The sequence below is a fragment of the Pleurodeles waltl genome, chromosome 3_1 (genome assembly GCF_031143425.1).
Source record: "Pleurodeles waltl isolate 20211129_DDA chromosome 3_1, aPleWal1.hap1.20221129, whole genome shotgun sequence".
NCBI classification, from domain to species: Eukaryota; Metazoa; Chordata; class Amphibia; order Caudata; family Salamandridae; genus Pleurodeles; species Pleurodeles waltl.
This window is the reverse complement of record NC_090440.1, coordinates 209983670-209999658: the sequence shown is the minus strand read 5'-3', so window position 1 is coordinate 209999658 and position 15989 is coordinate 209983670. Positions and strand designations below refer to the sequence as shown.

Below are 15989 nucleotides of genomic sequence, written 5' to 3'. Positions count from 1 at the left end.
TCCAACACCTGGGTCATTCTGTGTACCAACCGTGGGAGTTGGCACATGTCCCCTAGTGAGGTACACATGTTAGACAGTATAGCCCCTATGTCACAAATGTCCTGCTTTACATCTTACTGCTGCTGGAAAAAATCTTCCTCCTACTCTCTATCATGGATATTTGACAGCCCTCTCCACCTGGGATGGCCTTGATGTGACCAGTAGGTCCACCAGCAGGGGGTGGCAAGTGGGAGGTTGTGAGGAGTAGATTTGTGCCTAGGAGCTACCTGCTCCTCTCCAGGGCTGGCATTTCCCTCGGATGTTGGAGAGAATGCCTGGAAGACACTGTCAGAGTTGGACTGTGTAGGGGAACCAACACATATGACCTGATTGTGTGGGCTGGGAAGAGGTGAGGTTTGGGTTGGGGTGTGTTGGGAATGGGCAATCTGTTGGGGTGTAGGATGAGGCACCATGCCAACCACAGCAAATGAGGATTTTGTTGGTGAGTTGCATGGGCCAACAAGAGTGATCAGGGGATGGCCTCCACCTCACTTGAAATCAGCCCCTGTTCTATCTCCTCCTCTAATTCATCCTCTTCCTCCTGGGCTGTTCTGGCAGCTGACAAGGCAGCTTGGAAGAGAAGTGGGTTCTCCCTTCGGATTGCCTGGTGTCTGACACTGGTAGATGGTCCGTCCTCCAGACTCAAGTCTTCGTCCTTACCACCTGTGAGACAGAGGTTGCAACAAGCTAAGTATTTGTCTTACAAAATGATGGGGTACAACACTGAGACTGAGTCAAAATATCTTCACATCAACTGATGTGACCTGGGTTGTGTACCCCTGCACACAATAGCTCACACTGTGGCATTGAGGTGTTCAATTAGGGACAAATGTATGAGCCCGTTAAGGCACTGGAGGATCACTCTTTGGGAAACTCCAGCTGCACACACCTGTAAATCATGTCTCTGAGGCCACAACAAGCCACTGTGCATGGTTTGAAGAGGCCTCCTGGACTGCATCATGGCTGAACAAATCACTGTGTTGCCTCACTCTCCACTTGAGTGACATTCCATGAACAATGGAGACACTTGTGACAGTTCCCCAGAGTGACAGAATCATATATACCTGGGAAGGCACAAGCACCTTACACCTCGTGAGGTGAGGCATACTGACTTGTAACATATAGGCTTGCTGTACTGACCCACGCAAAATCAGCCTACATGAGGGCCAATATGAACCCTCAGGTAGGTACTGTGGATGTACATTTTTGGTTGACCTACCATTGCCCAGCTTGTCAGAATGTGGTATACTGTTTTGAGCCATATATGAGCAAATGAGGATAACTGACAAGAGTGACATGAGACACACACCACATACCGCTGACATTTATACCACAGTTTAGGAGGAAAAGCATAAGGTAAAGTCATTTTCATGTATCCTTACCAGTGTCTGACATCCGCCCAGTGTGTGGTGCCTGACCAGATGTCATACCCATAAATGTTGCAGATGTCACTGCAGGCTGTTCCTTTCTGGACAACGTCACAGGGCCTACAATGATATGTGTGTTAGTTAACATACTAGTTGACACACATGATACACAACATTTCCTAGTTCTTTTTACAGGTTTGCCACTGTTCATAAATTCTATGTAATATAATTATGAGTTTACTGGTAACAATATAGGAGATAATGCCCCCCATTGTAATATTTATGTACCAGTTTGTGCTGATGGTATGGGTTGTTTGCTCTGTGATTCTGCCTCCCTGATGGTGCTGAGATCAGTGCTCCATTGTGTGACTGTTCTCTGGCTGTATGTGGCGACAGAAGGGAAAGGTCATCAGACATGACCAAGATATTTGATTATGTGAAACCTGTTGCATAACTACACATTTGCATCTACATGTCAACAGCAGTGGTAAAGGAATGAAGGAGGTTACCTATTGCTATGCACCAGTGTTTAGTGGATAAGGCAGCAGTGATGGGTCACTGTTTGGAACTGATCTATTGTAATTTGCAAATGCCATCACAAAGAATTCTGGTACTTGTTGTGTAATGGACTAGCTGAGGCATATGAGGGTCTGAGTCACCATGCAGATTGCACTTATTTGGGACAACATTCATGGTCACATTCTTTGAGTGTCACAAACATTTTTCATTTGGTGTTGTTGTCAGCATCATTGCATATTACCTGGCACCACATTGCGGTCACCACTCTCAGGCAACCCATGGAGCAGTTGGGGGTCTATGGTGGAGAGGACATCTCTCTGAAGTGGGGTGTGTCAGAGGCGGGCTCCAGTTTGTACACCCGGGAGAGCTCTGGCCACCTATACCCTGGTGTACTTCTCTTTCACCCTCCTCTTCTCATCCTGCCACTTCTTCTTGATGTAATTCATGGTCTGGATGTCCTCCCCAGATGCAGTGACTGCTGTGGCAAACTGCTGCCATAAGGTTGCCTTTTGTGAGGAACTGCTGCTGTAGGGTGGGAGACCATGCCGTCTCTTGTAGTTCTTCACAATAAATTTCAGGATCATGGTAGTCTCCTCCTCTGTATAGTTTATTTTCCTCCTAGTGGGTAGAATGGCATCAGGAGATGTAGCGCAGGCAGGCACAGTGTGGTTGTGTAGAAACCAGACTCTTGCTTGTGTTCTGCTTGGATCTGTTTTTTGAATCTGGGTTACAGGTGGGATTGATTATGTGCAGGTGCATGTAGTGATTCCGGCCCAGTGTCAGATGATCCGGCCCAAGTGCAGATGACCCAACGGAGTGCGAACATAAAGATATTGCTCGTAACTTACCTTTTGAATACCTCAAAATCATAAATGTACACTTTTGGTCTAAACTTAGACCAAACGTCTAGGTGAATCAGGCCCCTTGGACCAAAAGCAGGTGGGATCCAGAAGAGGTTCTTCGGTGTACAGCCTTAAAGGGGACTGAGGTCGAAATAATTGAGGTGGATATTGTGATGTTCAATGTTGTAGTAATTCTCACTAATACATCAGTGAAGGTGGAGAGATTGTCTACTGAAGAGACTCTAACTGGAAGAGTGTGTGTTAGGATTGGAGAGTAGCCCCTTATAGAAGATTGTGAGGTAGTTGAAGGGGAATATCTCTAATGATGAGATTGAGACTCTTGGTGATCTGATTGTCTTGTATGAGAAGAGGCATATCTTGCAGGAGAGGGTCTTCTAGATCTAGTTCTAGATCTGGAGCTAGTTTGATACCTTCTCCTTGGACATCTCAATTTTCTTGGAGGAGATGTCTGTCTCACTGGTGACAGAGCAGTAGAGGCTTCTCCTAACAGTTCTGGAGGTGAGACAGGCCCAGGAGACAGTGAGAAAGAACGGACATACTCTGGTGTGTTCCGTGAGGGCAAATATGTTTGAGAATAGCCCAACCCGCTTACTTAAGTCTTGCAAGTTCCATCTTGGTGACAAGTGGAGTGATAAAAATTCAGAGCTTGACATCACAGATGTTGGTCTTGACCACAACTGATGTGACAGTGAAGTCAGGGAGCAGCTTTGCTGCAGGTGACAGTGTCTTTGACATCGACAGTGGCTGGTTTGATGTTGAACTTGGTGGTGTCTTTGATGCGAGCAGAGGAAGCCTCAATGTCAACAGGAGTCACTTGACGGCAGTTTCTTTGATGTTGATGGTGGACGCCTCAACGTTGACGTTGATGGTGTTGTCAACGGAGAGGGACTCAACGGCGATGGTATTGGTCATGCCTAGACGTCAATTGACAGTGATCTCTTCATGTTGAACAGCGCCTCAATGTCGACTTTGAAGCTTCCTGTATGTCATACTTCTCGGCAACTGGGAACAGTATGTCTCCCCTTGATGTCTTCTATTCTTGAATAAGCTTCTAGGAGAGTCGTTGGAGTGGGAGGAAAGTGCCCTGGTGCTGACCTTCACCATGACTTCTTGAGGAACCAGCAGTCTTTTCCTATTGTTTTTCTTGCTGTTTCTCTGTAGTCAGTGCAGTCTGATTTTTTCTCTGTCTCAGTGTTGTTCTGGAGAGTGTTTTACAGTGTCTGCTTGGACTAGGATGGTGATCTTCTTAAAGGCAGTAGATACAGACCCTGCTTGAATCAGTTTGAGCCATCTTCCTCTTACCACAGGTGGTTTACTTCACAAAAAATGAAGACATTTTGACAGAAAAATGACCACTTTTAGTCAGAAAAAAAGTATTAAATTACTCGAATCCTAAAAGGGTGTCAAGTAAACACCTGAAAACACGTTTTAAATAACTGATATCTCTGAATATTTGCCAAAAAGGCAGAGCCTGAAATATTGACTGACCTAACTGTAACCTGTGGGGCATAATGGGATACTGAGGTTACTGTGAGGTTCTTAACCTTAACGGCATAGCGCCATATGTATCTATTTCTTGTCCACTCTTTGAGGGTTTAGCTTGCTATTCTATTCAGTGCTTACAGCTATTGATGAGGATCCCCTGGAAGAGAAAGAAAAGTTACTTATCTATAATTGTAGTTCTTTGCCAGGGTTATCCTCATCAAAATCATAAGCAACCCTTGTCCCTCCTCCCTAGACAAGAATTACTATAGTCCTCATTAGATTTTACCATGGGTCCTGTATTGTCCCATAAAAATGACCTGACCTAACTATCACCTGTTGGGCAGGAAAGGGATCCTGACGGTAATGTGAGGTTCTTAAAGGTACAGTGCCAGTTGCATTAGCTAACTGTACTACTTGCAGCTTATTGGCTAATTCTGTCCTTCATTTCTCTTTTCTTTTTAAAGAAAATTTGTGAAAGGTTTGCTATGTTCATCTATACTATATGGTGACTTATATGAACGTAAATGGTATATTTTTAAAATGAAAATTCAATTTGGACTTCTTAGCCTGTGTATAAACTGGATTTGTGAGTAGAAATATTTTTTTTAGATTCATGTATGTACAACATATATATGTATTTTAGAAGTGCTCCGGTGTCTGCAAGCATGGGTGGGGCTCTTTCAGTGCTTAAGACCATTGATGAGGATCCCCTGGATGGTAATTCTTATTTTTCAATGCCTAGGACTTGGTATGGCACCTGTTATCTGGCTATAGTTTTTCTGGAATATTTCTCATGTGGAACCTTGTAATGACCCGATTTGGGGATAATCTGGTAGATCAAAATGTAGTAGTGGTGCTTATGAAATTGTATGAGATGTTTTTGGTGCAATGATCCTTCAGTTGGAGTGGTTCTGAAAGAACTCAAGATAGATTAGCTACCAGTACAGCTGGATCTTTGCTGGCCATCATCACTGAGATGATAGCTATCCAGTGTATTTATTCTACAAAACTGCCTTGCATTAAACATCCTTCTCATGGAGGGCAGAGACTGTAAGGTGTTGAAGGTTTAACAATGTTATACCTAGACACCTGTTAAGAGGTGAGGAGATAAATAATTCATTAAGAACATAACTGTAATAAAGAAGATTTTGTCAGTGTTACAAGATGCAGGTGCTTGGGAAGCAATTGGAAATGGATTTGTTGCAGAAGGCAAATAATTTGGGAACTTAGGTCATGGGATTCTAGATTCTATGCCAAGACCCCTTACAGCTATCACCATCTGTGTGATCAACTTGTTTGCCATTTCCAAGGGGTACAAGTGTCTATAATCAAGGATAAAGTGACAACATGGAATGGGAGTGAAAGAAAAAGAAGGAACATAGAATTGTAGGAGAGGCTGTGTAGGTTTCATGATGAGATCTGGAAAACACAAGATATAAGATGGTGAAAACAACAAGGTTTTGAGCTGGTCTCATGAGATACAATTCCTGTGACATTGTGATGGCTATCCTAGCCGTCAGAGGGGAGATTGGAGCAACATAATTTAGGTGTCATCCTTAATACTTCATGAATACAGACTTATATACACATATGACATTTATTTCCAATGTGTGATTTAACTTCATTAACGTGCGTTACATTTAAACGACTCAATAAAGTATATTCACTGCAGCACAAAGCCGTCTGTCTGTCTGTCCATCAGTCTGTCTGTCTATCTATCTATCTATCTATCTATCTATCTATCTATCTATCTATCTATCTATCTATCTCTTCATATCCATTCTAATGCTGAAAGACTAAACTTTACAAAAGGCCTCGATTGAAAATGCTTTCTTAAATTTTCTTGTGTGTTAACTTTTCCTTTTGCAGTTGCGTTATCATGCTTCTTGTTAGCTAGAGAAAGACTTATTTTTTGTATTAGACAACTGATAAAGAGGCCTGTAGGGAGGAAGTTAGCAACAAACTAAGAAAAATATTGGTCAAAAGAGGCCTTCCATTCATCGTGTACCAGGGTGGTGGGGTTCTCAAGGTTGGTGACTGCAGTCCCAGTTTCGATGAGATGGGAACTTATGGAATATTTTATATTCAGCTGCTTGGTTGGTTCTTAGTGGTGAAAAGAAGATATGGATGTTTTTGTAGCTACAGATATATTTAATTTGTGTTTCCATATCTAGTTATGCAGACTTTCCCTTGACTTTGAGGGGGAACAGATCTCTCTGCTGGACTTCCTCTGAGTGAGCTTCATGCTCAACACTTCAATTATTTTCCTGAACGTCTGCAAAGGTTCTACTCTATGCTGACATCTTCTATCCTTCCCTGATATAAATCCTTGTTAGCTAAATGTGTCTATAACCTATGTTTAGACTAGAAAAGTAAAAGTTCTTTATTGAACACCTTATTGCGACTATTTGCCTTATTTGTGTTGTGGTTGTTACGATTCTATATCTCATTTTATTACGTCTTAATTTACTGAGACATTTTAGCCTGTAAACTATATTGCTGTATCTTGTGAACTTGTTTATTTTTGCATTTATACTTGATGGCTTAATATCCTATGTTAGACTTAGCATCCTTTGCGTGGTCTCCCCTAACTTTTTGCCTTCGTTTCCTAGGTTGTTGATGTGTGCTGTCCAGTGCTAAAGTGCAAGTGCTCCTGTGTAAAATGTATGTGTAATTGGCTTCCAATGATTGGCATATTTGATTTACTGGTAAGTCCCTAGTACAGTGCACTAGAGGTGCCCAGGGCCTGTAAATCAAATGCTACTAGTGGGCCTGCAGCACTGGGTGTGCCACCCACCTTAGTAGCTCTCTAAACATGGCTCACACCTGCCCTTGCAGTGTCTGTGAGTGCAGTTTTAACTGCCAATTCGACTTGGCAAGTGTACCCTCTTGCCAGGCCTAAACCCTCCCTTTTCTTACATGTAAAACACCCCTAAGGTAGGCCCTATGTAGCCCCATGGGCAGGGTGCAGTGTATGTTTTAAGATAGGACACTAATGTGTTTTATATGTCCTGACAGTGAAATACTGCTGAATTTGTTTTTTACTGTTGCAAGGCCTATCTCTCTATTACAGGTTAACATGGGGGCTGCCTTTAAATATGATTAAAGAGTAGATTCCCTTTGGAAGCAGATAGACATGTGGAGCTTGGGGTCACTGAACTTACAATTTAAAAATACAACTTTTAGTAGAGTTGGTTTTGAGATAGTGTTTTTGAAAATGCCATTTTTAGAAAGTAGGCATTTTCTTGCTTAAACCATTCTGTGGCTCTGCCTGTTTATGGCTTCCCTGTCAGGGTTAGTTTGACAGTTGGGCTTTTTTGCACCTCTCACTAGACAGTAGCACAAGGGGAGCTGGGGTGTAGCCTCAATATTCTTATGAGCCATCTGTGCTAGGAGAGAGGCGAGGAGTGGTCACTCACACCTGAAAAGGGCTTTGCCTGCCCTCACACAATGCAGTCTCCAACCTCTTGGTGTGTGTCTGGGGCCTGTCCTGGGCAAGGCAGGATCTTACAAACGAGTGAGACTTCCCTTTGAAGTAGGCCTACTTCAAAGGCAGAAAGGGGTATAAGAAGAGCATCCAAAACTCCTGAAAATTAGATCACTTCTGGAACCAAGAGGAACCGCTGCCAAAGAGAAGAGCTGAAGAGCTGAGGAAAAGTGCTGCCCTGATTGTGACTGTGCTTCATGGAGCTATCCTGCAGTTGCTGCTTCTGCCTGTGAAAGGGAACAAAGACTGGACTTTGTTGTGCAGTCCTGCTTGTGAAGAATCTCCAAGGGCTTGAACTGAGCTTGCATCCTGTTGTTGAAGTCTCAGGGCCATCAAAGACTTCCCCTGCCAGCACCTGGACTCTCTGCTGAGACTTCTGCCCTGCCAAGTGGTGCCCTTTCCTGTTCCTGGGCCCCTGAAAGGTGAAGCTGGCAACCAAAGACTAAACATACATGCACAGATCGCTGTGTGGGGAAATTTTCGACGCACCTTCTGTGACGTGGCTGATAAACGACGCATCGCCGGCTTCCGGGCTGAAATCAACGCTCCACCTGCATTGTGGCTGGAAGATCTACGCAACGTGGCTGGAGAAACGACGAGCAACACCCGCTAACAGAGGCTGATGACAACGCAAACCCCACGCAGCACGGTTTTGTGATACTGTGTGACTGGATTTTCAACGCAATATCGCTGGGCGGGGAAAAACAATGCAAAGCCTGCCTGGACACGAGGTGCCTGTCCGGATCGACGCATCGTTCTATTGCAGGAGAGGAGAAATGACGCACACCGACCCGACCAGAGGAGGAACAATGCACGGTCTTGCTTGTGAGTGAGAAATCGACGCATCGCTGGTCTTTTCCGATGAACACTCGCCCGCGCGGTGTTATTTTGACACTACCCAGGTACTTTTTAGCCCTAACACCGTTCTCACTGTTTTCTAAAGGATTTCAGACTCTTTTGCTTTTTAAATTCAGAACTTGACTTGAGAATGTTGGATTTATATCGTTTTGGTCTTGTTTTGTTTAGAGGAATATTCCCTATTTTCGTAAACCTGTGTTATGTAATTTTGTAGTGTTTTCACCGAGTTCCTGTGTGTGTTGGTACAAATACTTTACATATTGCTTCTGAAGTTAAGCCTACCTGCTCATGCCAAGCTACCAAAGGGGTGAGAGGTGGTTAACTGAGGGTGATTCTCCTTTACCCTGACTAGTGTGAGGGTCCTTACTTGGACAAGGGGTAACCTGACTGCCAACCAAAGACCCTATTTCTAACATCCTATAATTAACCCATTAAATTCTAAAAGACTGATTCTTTGTCCTTATTGTGGAGTCACATTTGCCTCACAAATTGGAGATGTAGTTCTGATGTTTAAACCCTTACAGTACTTCAAGTCGACTAACAAAGGCAATGGAGAAATATCTTTGATTTCACCAAGATATTGAGGTGTAGATACCAAGGCTCCATTAATACCTAGAATAGACTGCAACATCACTAGTATTTATTATGAATGGTTTCAGATTAAATATAGCTAAGAGATATCTAGCAGATCTTTTGTTGATCGATCTCTCAGCAGCTTTCAATACAATTGATCTTGATAGAGAGTTTGCCGGATGTTGGTTTGAGAGATTCTCCCTTAAGCTTGTTTGCGTCCTTTTTAAAGGATAACACCCAAGTTCTGGAACTCTTCCCATTCAGAACTGAACCAGATGAAGGACACCTACAGGGTCTTTAAGGGTTCCTCACTTCCTTCTTTTACTTAAAATTTATGTTCGCCCTCACATGAAATGTTCCTTTGGACTAGAGTGTGTATGACAGGCTGATGATACTCAGCTCATGTACAGTTTTGATACGCCTCTGAATGCCGTTGAGAACCTCTTTAATCCTTGTTTTATAGCTGTAGAGTCATGGATATGTATTAACAAACGCAGTGTAGAGAAAACCGAGATTCTGATCGTGGCCTTGCCAGTGCTTAATTTGTAAATAAAAAGGTGCTGGTGCCCAAAGCCCTCCTCTTAAACATGCAGCTGCTGTATTTAAATGTGCGAACCCAGATTACTGAGGCGGCGTAATCCTGAAGCCATCTCGGGCCTCTTCAATCCACATAAAGCCACTCCCTTCCCCTTCAGCTCACTCTGGCAGCTTTCTACTTTCTCCCTTTGTGACGCTTATTCGTTTTTCCCTTCCTCCGTCTTTCCCATGTGTCTTTTGCTCACAGCAAATGCTTGAGACTGAAGAATAAGCCCCAACCCTCAAAAATAAGTGCCGGTGCTCAGCACCGGAAACAACAAGCACAAATTAAGGACTGGGACTCGCTCATCATGGAGAGGTGATTTGTGGCCTCCTTGTAAGGGTACCTCCCTAGCACATGTCAGATGTAGTCAAAACATTTGGTTTTAGCCTTCTGAGCAAACTCAAACCTCAAAGTCAAACCACAGTGTATACCTGTTCCTATCAGCTCAAACTTCTGAGGCAGAGTCTTAACAGTAAATCCTTCAACTATAGACCCATCGTAGTGGCAGCCTCCATTCCCTCTAGGATTCACTATGCCAATGCCTGATATCCAGGATTATCAGGCAAACGTCTTGCCTATTTGCAGTTAATCCCTGACACTGCCATTTGAGTAGCGTGTGGATTTACAAAATTTTATAATATCTCAAATTCTAGACGTAAGCTGCATAGGCTGCCTGGTGCCCAGCATACCCAGTTTACAGCACTATGCCTAGTGCACAAGAGCCTTGATGGCCTGACAACCCCAGCGTTTAAATCTGGAATCAGGAAATATGAGCCCACGAAATTCTGAATTCCTCTGAGTTCCTCTTCCAAGTTCCTTTTGGGAGTCCCATGTTTTAGGCTAGCTCTCTTGGGTGGGAAATAATTCTCTGCCCAGTACATGATTTCGTTTATACAGTGTTTTTCCTTTACTTCATACAACAGTCGAAATGTGCCCTATTCTGTTGTGATGCTTATTTTCTCTGTAACAATTTATGAGCTGGCAGGAAAAAAGTTCCTGCCTTTTGGAGGGACATACATATGATGCTTCAAAATACAAGTTTAATGGCTTACTAGTAGAAATGTGCCCTTGTTTAGTAATACAATGTCATTTTCACTTGTATTTAGGTTAAAACTTGTTTACAATAATTGGTTTGTATTGTTGGATTGTTAAGGGTGCAAGCTATGGTGGCACTTCACTCCATGGCCAGGGCTTTAATCTCTGCTGCTAAAATGCTATAAGAACCATTGTGTGCCAAAGCGTTTTCCCATACTTATAGAGACAGACTCCATGAAAGACTGTTATTTGATATTGTACTTAGAACACGTTTAGTGGTGGTTAACCTGACCTTATCCTCTCACTGGCATGAATTGCCCATCTAACCATTTTCTTTTTTGTATTCTGTAATGATTTTAGTTTATAAATAACCCTTCGTGGTTTGTACTTCAAATATTGTCTCATGTGTATTTTCAAGTGTGGATTTTCTTAGTGGGTTTCCCTGTTGTTTAGCGCCCTCATCCTCTTAGACTTACACATAGCTCAAATCCATCCAATCAGCCCTTTGTAATGATAAAACGAAAACAATAGCAGCTAGGGTTGGAATGAGGTACCCAGATACATGCGATTTATGGAGGGCAGTAACTTTTTTTAGGAAGTTAGAAATGTGTCTGTTAGGATAATCCATTTTTGATTCATGGCCTTTTCTTTTTATGTAGAGATCTTTCTCAGTGGCAAGAAAGTGATTCATTGAACACTGCGTTTTAAAAATGCCGTAATTCATTCATTCATTCATATTTTCCCTGCGACTTTGATGTAAGCAGACCCTCCTGCCGGGCTAATCTACTCTACCACAGGTTTATGGCCACACTGAAACCTGTTAAGTGGAGTTGGTGGTCAGTATCCCAACCCTGTAGGTTGCCACTTGTGTGGGGCATCAGAAAATCTTTGCACAATGACTGGAAGGTTCTGTCCCATCTTTCTTATCAAGTTGCAGACAATCTTTGGCCCTCATTATGAGCGAGCGGCCTCTTAATCTGAATGGGTCAGTAAGAGCAATTATCAGCCCCATCAGAATTATAAGAACTGAGGAAACACTTTCACTCAAAAATTACAGCTGCTGCAAACAGTCACGATTTCCATGTGGAAGTATAGGGGAAATTAGCACTTACTTGGGGATTCAGACCCGAATTTCTGATTCCCTCAGTAATTCCTTATGTCTTTGTCCAAATTGGAATGGGCCTGCAATTATAATGTGCATATTGTGTGCACTTCCGATCACAGACCTATGCTCACTCCGTATCATGGAAAGGCCTCAGCGCACACCAATGATCATCCGATGTGCTGATGTGAGGGACTGGGGGAGGTTGAACACACTACAGCTTGCTGAAGGCATGGGTGCACGTTCTCCTGATCTACAAAGGGGACCTCTCTGGAACACAATATCCCATCTCCCATCTAATATCTTTCAAAAGGAAATTAAAATGCCTCAGCTGGCTGGACCTTCAAACGAACACTGGCTGGTGTGGTAAAGAGCTGTAGGGACAGCATATGGGGCACAGCAGTGAGGATGAAGGCGAACTACCAAATTGCCAATGTACCAACCAAGTCCTGGAATCCGTCCGAGACTAATGGGGTTTGGGACAGAAAATCCTTCTTGTGGGTTTCGGTCAGTTACTCAGCCAGATGACCCAAACAAATTTGAATTCCTGAGGAACTATGAGCAGGAGATAGGCTGAAAGCCACCAAGCAGCACCAGGCTTCCACCCACCACCCTAGGTCCCCTTAGCAGGCCATCGTTCTTTTTTTCAAAACTATGTTTAATGCGTAGTTACCCAAAGTTTTTAAATATTTCATACAATTGTGAGACACCAAACTTTGCAACTTTGCAACTTCACACACTACTATAACTCACAAAACTGGCAAAGTTTCAACAAATTAATAGAATCTGTGAAGCTATGTCTTTATAACTTCATGCACGCCTCGTGGTAATGAGACAGTTTAAACTATGAAATGCTCCCATTGTTTACAAAAAGTGTGCATAAGAACCCGATTATCAAGAAGAATGTTATTATTATTGTTGTTATTTGCCTTAGAATATCACTGCATTCATTATTTCTGCTCTCCACCCTTCACCACACTAAGAAAAACATAATCTGGACATGCTTTGGTTGGGAGGTGCAGTGCAAAGAAACATCAATAGGTTGCTTAGTCCCTTACCCCAGCTGGGATGAGGTAGTTCTGGATGACAGTGTCCTGACGGGTATACCTCTGCAAGCTCACAGCCAGTGGATGCAGCCTGCGGAAATGGGAGACACACATGAGTTTTAAGCAAAGTGATGACGTCCTTGCTAAAGGTACAGTTTACCTGGGCAGCGGATCTCATACTGTGGCCAGATATGGTTCTGTACGTGTTATATCTTCTGCAAGCGTCTGCTTCCCCACAATGAGGAGATTCTGGTGGGTGGTCAGTAATGGGACTAACATTACATTTTAAGGGAAGAATACCACTTGTTATTCGCACAAGAAAATACAAACATCTCTAAACTTGCAATTCAGCCGGGAGACGAATATGTCACTAAGAACAATGGCAGTGTTTTATTTGTGCAGGCAGTTTTAGATGGTGGATGTAAATTTTGAACCAGGGCAAGAGACAGCAAGGCGAAGAGGAGAGGATGAGGGATAAGGAGAAAGACATGAAAGGGGAAACACAATGACAAAGTACGAATAAAAAGAGCCTCCAAGAGTGAGGTACAGAGACAGGAAGTGTAGGGTGGTGGAACAAAGAGGCAGAAGGAGGAAAAAAGACTAGGGAGCCTTGGTATTTCTCAACCTTGGTAGTTGCCACCTCCACTAATCATCAGCACCAGTGGCATTTAAGGAAACTATTGATTCAATTTTATTGCTTTTAGAAATTAAGCACTGGTTACTTGTAATCATTCCAGGTGTAAACAGTGAATTAAAGAGGAGTGCAAGTTAACTTCTCCATCAACAGATAACCTTGCAAATAGCTGTACTATTGAATGTCGATGCCCAGAATATGGTAGTACAAGAATATGGAGGACAGAATATCGAAGCAAATAATATCGGAAAGATAAGGGCAGGAAGTATGAATTTACTATTCCTAGCTCCAAATCTACATAACCTGAAAATATATATGAATGTATGTATATATGTATATATATATATATATATATATATATATATATATATATATATATATATATATCTATATCTATTATCTAGTAGCAGTGATATAGTTGGGGACTTAGGCCCTCATTATGACATTGGCGGTAAATCCCACTTACTGCCACTCTGACTGCCACCAACATACTGCTGCGGCGGCAGATGTCCGTTCACCATATTATGACACACCAACCCGTCACTATTCAGCCACACACACCAATCCGTCACCATTCAGCCACACACACAATGCCGCCACACTAAAGGTCAGTGATAAACTGGCAGTATCAAAACCCACACCGTTACATCAACAGAACTACGCCTATCACATTATGACCCACGAATCACCACGGCGTACGTTCAATGGCGGTAAACCATTGGCGGTACATACCGCTGCGCTCAAAATACACATACTCAAACAAAACACCACCACGTTGGACAATTCAAACTACACACACCTGACACACATACCCACACCACACCCACACACCTACACTACTATAAAACACACACCTACACTACCCACAACCCTTTACGACTACAAACCATTGGCACGAGACAGACACCACGACCACAGACAAGACCAGGGCCACACACCACCATCACCTATACACCACCCACGCACCTCACAACACACACCCCATCACATCACCCTACAAACCCTCACCCACACTACTCACACAACACCCAGGGCACCACAACACCCCAAATTCTCTGAGGAGGAGCTAAGGGTCATGGTGGAGGAAATCATCAGGGTAGAGCCACAGCTATTTGGAGCACTGGTGCAGCAGATATCCATTAAAAGGAAGATGGAGCTATGGCGGAGGATCGTGGACAGGGTCAACACCGTGGACAGCACTCCAGAACAAGGGATGATATCAGGAAGAGGTGGAACGACCTACGGGGGAAGGTACGTTCCATTGCAGCAAGACACCAACTCGCTATACAGAGGACTGGCGGTGGACCCCCACCTCCTCCCCTACAACTAACAACATGGGAGGAGCAAGTCTTGGCAATCATGCATCCTGATGGCCTGGCCAGAGTAGGAGGAGGACTGGACTCTGGTAAGTCAACTCTATACTACTATCACCCCCCTACCTGCATGCCATCACATACCCTCACCCTCACTCCCATCACTCCACCACTTTCCACACACCCCACCATCACATCTCACTCATCCCAGTGCCAAGCCCTGCATTCCATACCAATGCATGGCGACCACTCACAGACCTGCATGGACACATATCACTAAAGCATACACCCTACGGAGAATCACCTAGCCCACCACATACCAACTCCAAAAAAAAACAAAAAAAACAAGTGAAAGCTGCCAGGGTAAATTCAACCAAAGAGGGCAACCCACCCATGCACAATATGTCACACACAGAAACAATAACACTGCCTTTACATCCCCACAGGTATCCCGGCCAATGTCAGCAGCGAAGAGGTACCAGCACTATCCAGTCCCCCCACAGAAGAGGCCCACAGTGATGACAGCAACTCTGGTCACCTGGATCTGGATGACCAACCTGGCCCATCAGGGACCTCTGGACAGTCGTTACCCAGCCACAGTCACACACCATCACAGAGCCTCCCCCCTCAGGAAACACCAACACAGCACCCACCCAGCGTACCCATGCCTCTGTCCCCAGGACACGTCAATCAGCAGTGTGTCCACCATTACAGGGACCCCAAGGCACACCTCGCACCCAAGACAATCAGGGACCTTGGGTCAGTGACAGTGGGCACACGGTTCAGGGGACAGAGGCACAGGACAACAGGGACACTGGGAGGACTGCTGTGCACCAGGGTGAGGACAGGCCCAGGGAACCGACTCTCCAGGAGGCACTCACCGAGATCCTGGGAGCATACCAACATTTCCAGGATACACTGGGCCAGATCCTGGACAACGTGAAGGAGAACAGGCGGCTGCAGGAGGGACAGTACCAGGAGATCAGGGAGGACTTGCAGGCCATTAACACCACCCTGGTCTCCATTGCAGGGGTGCTCACAGACATAGCCAACATTATGAGGGAGGCAGTCTTACAACAGCAGGCCAG

The 15989-nt window shown here is 44.1% G+C and overlaps 1 long non-coding RNA gene across 1 annotated transcript in view; it reads right to left on the bottom strand.

Moving 5' to 3' along the window:
• The window catches only part of LOC138283944 (uncharacterized), a 152923-nt gene extending 139875 nt beyond the window's left edge, over window positions 1-13048 (bottom strand). Inside the window, exon 1 of the long non-coding RNA XR_011201325.1 lies at window positions 12967-13048. This is a non-coding gene — a long non-coding RNA (uncharacterized lncRNA). The remainder of the gene's footprint in view (window positions 1-12966) is intronic.
• Window positions 13049-15989: the final 2941 nt, after the last annotated feature.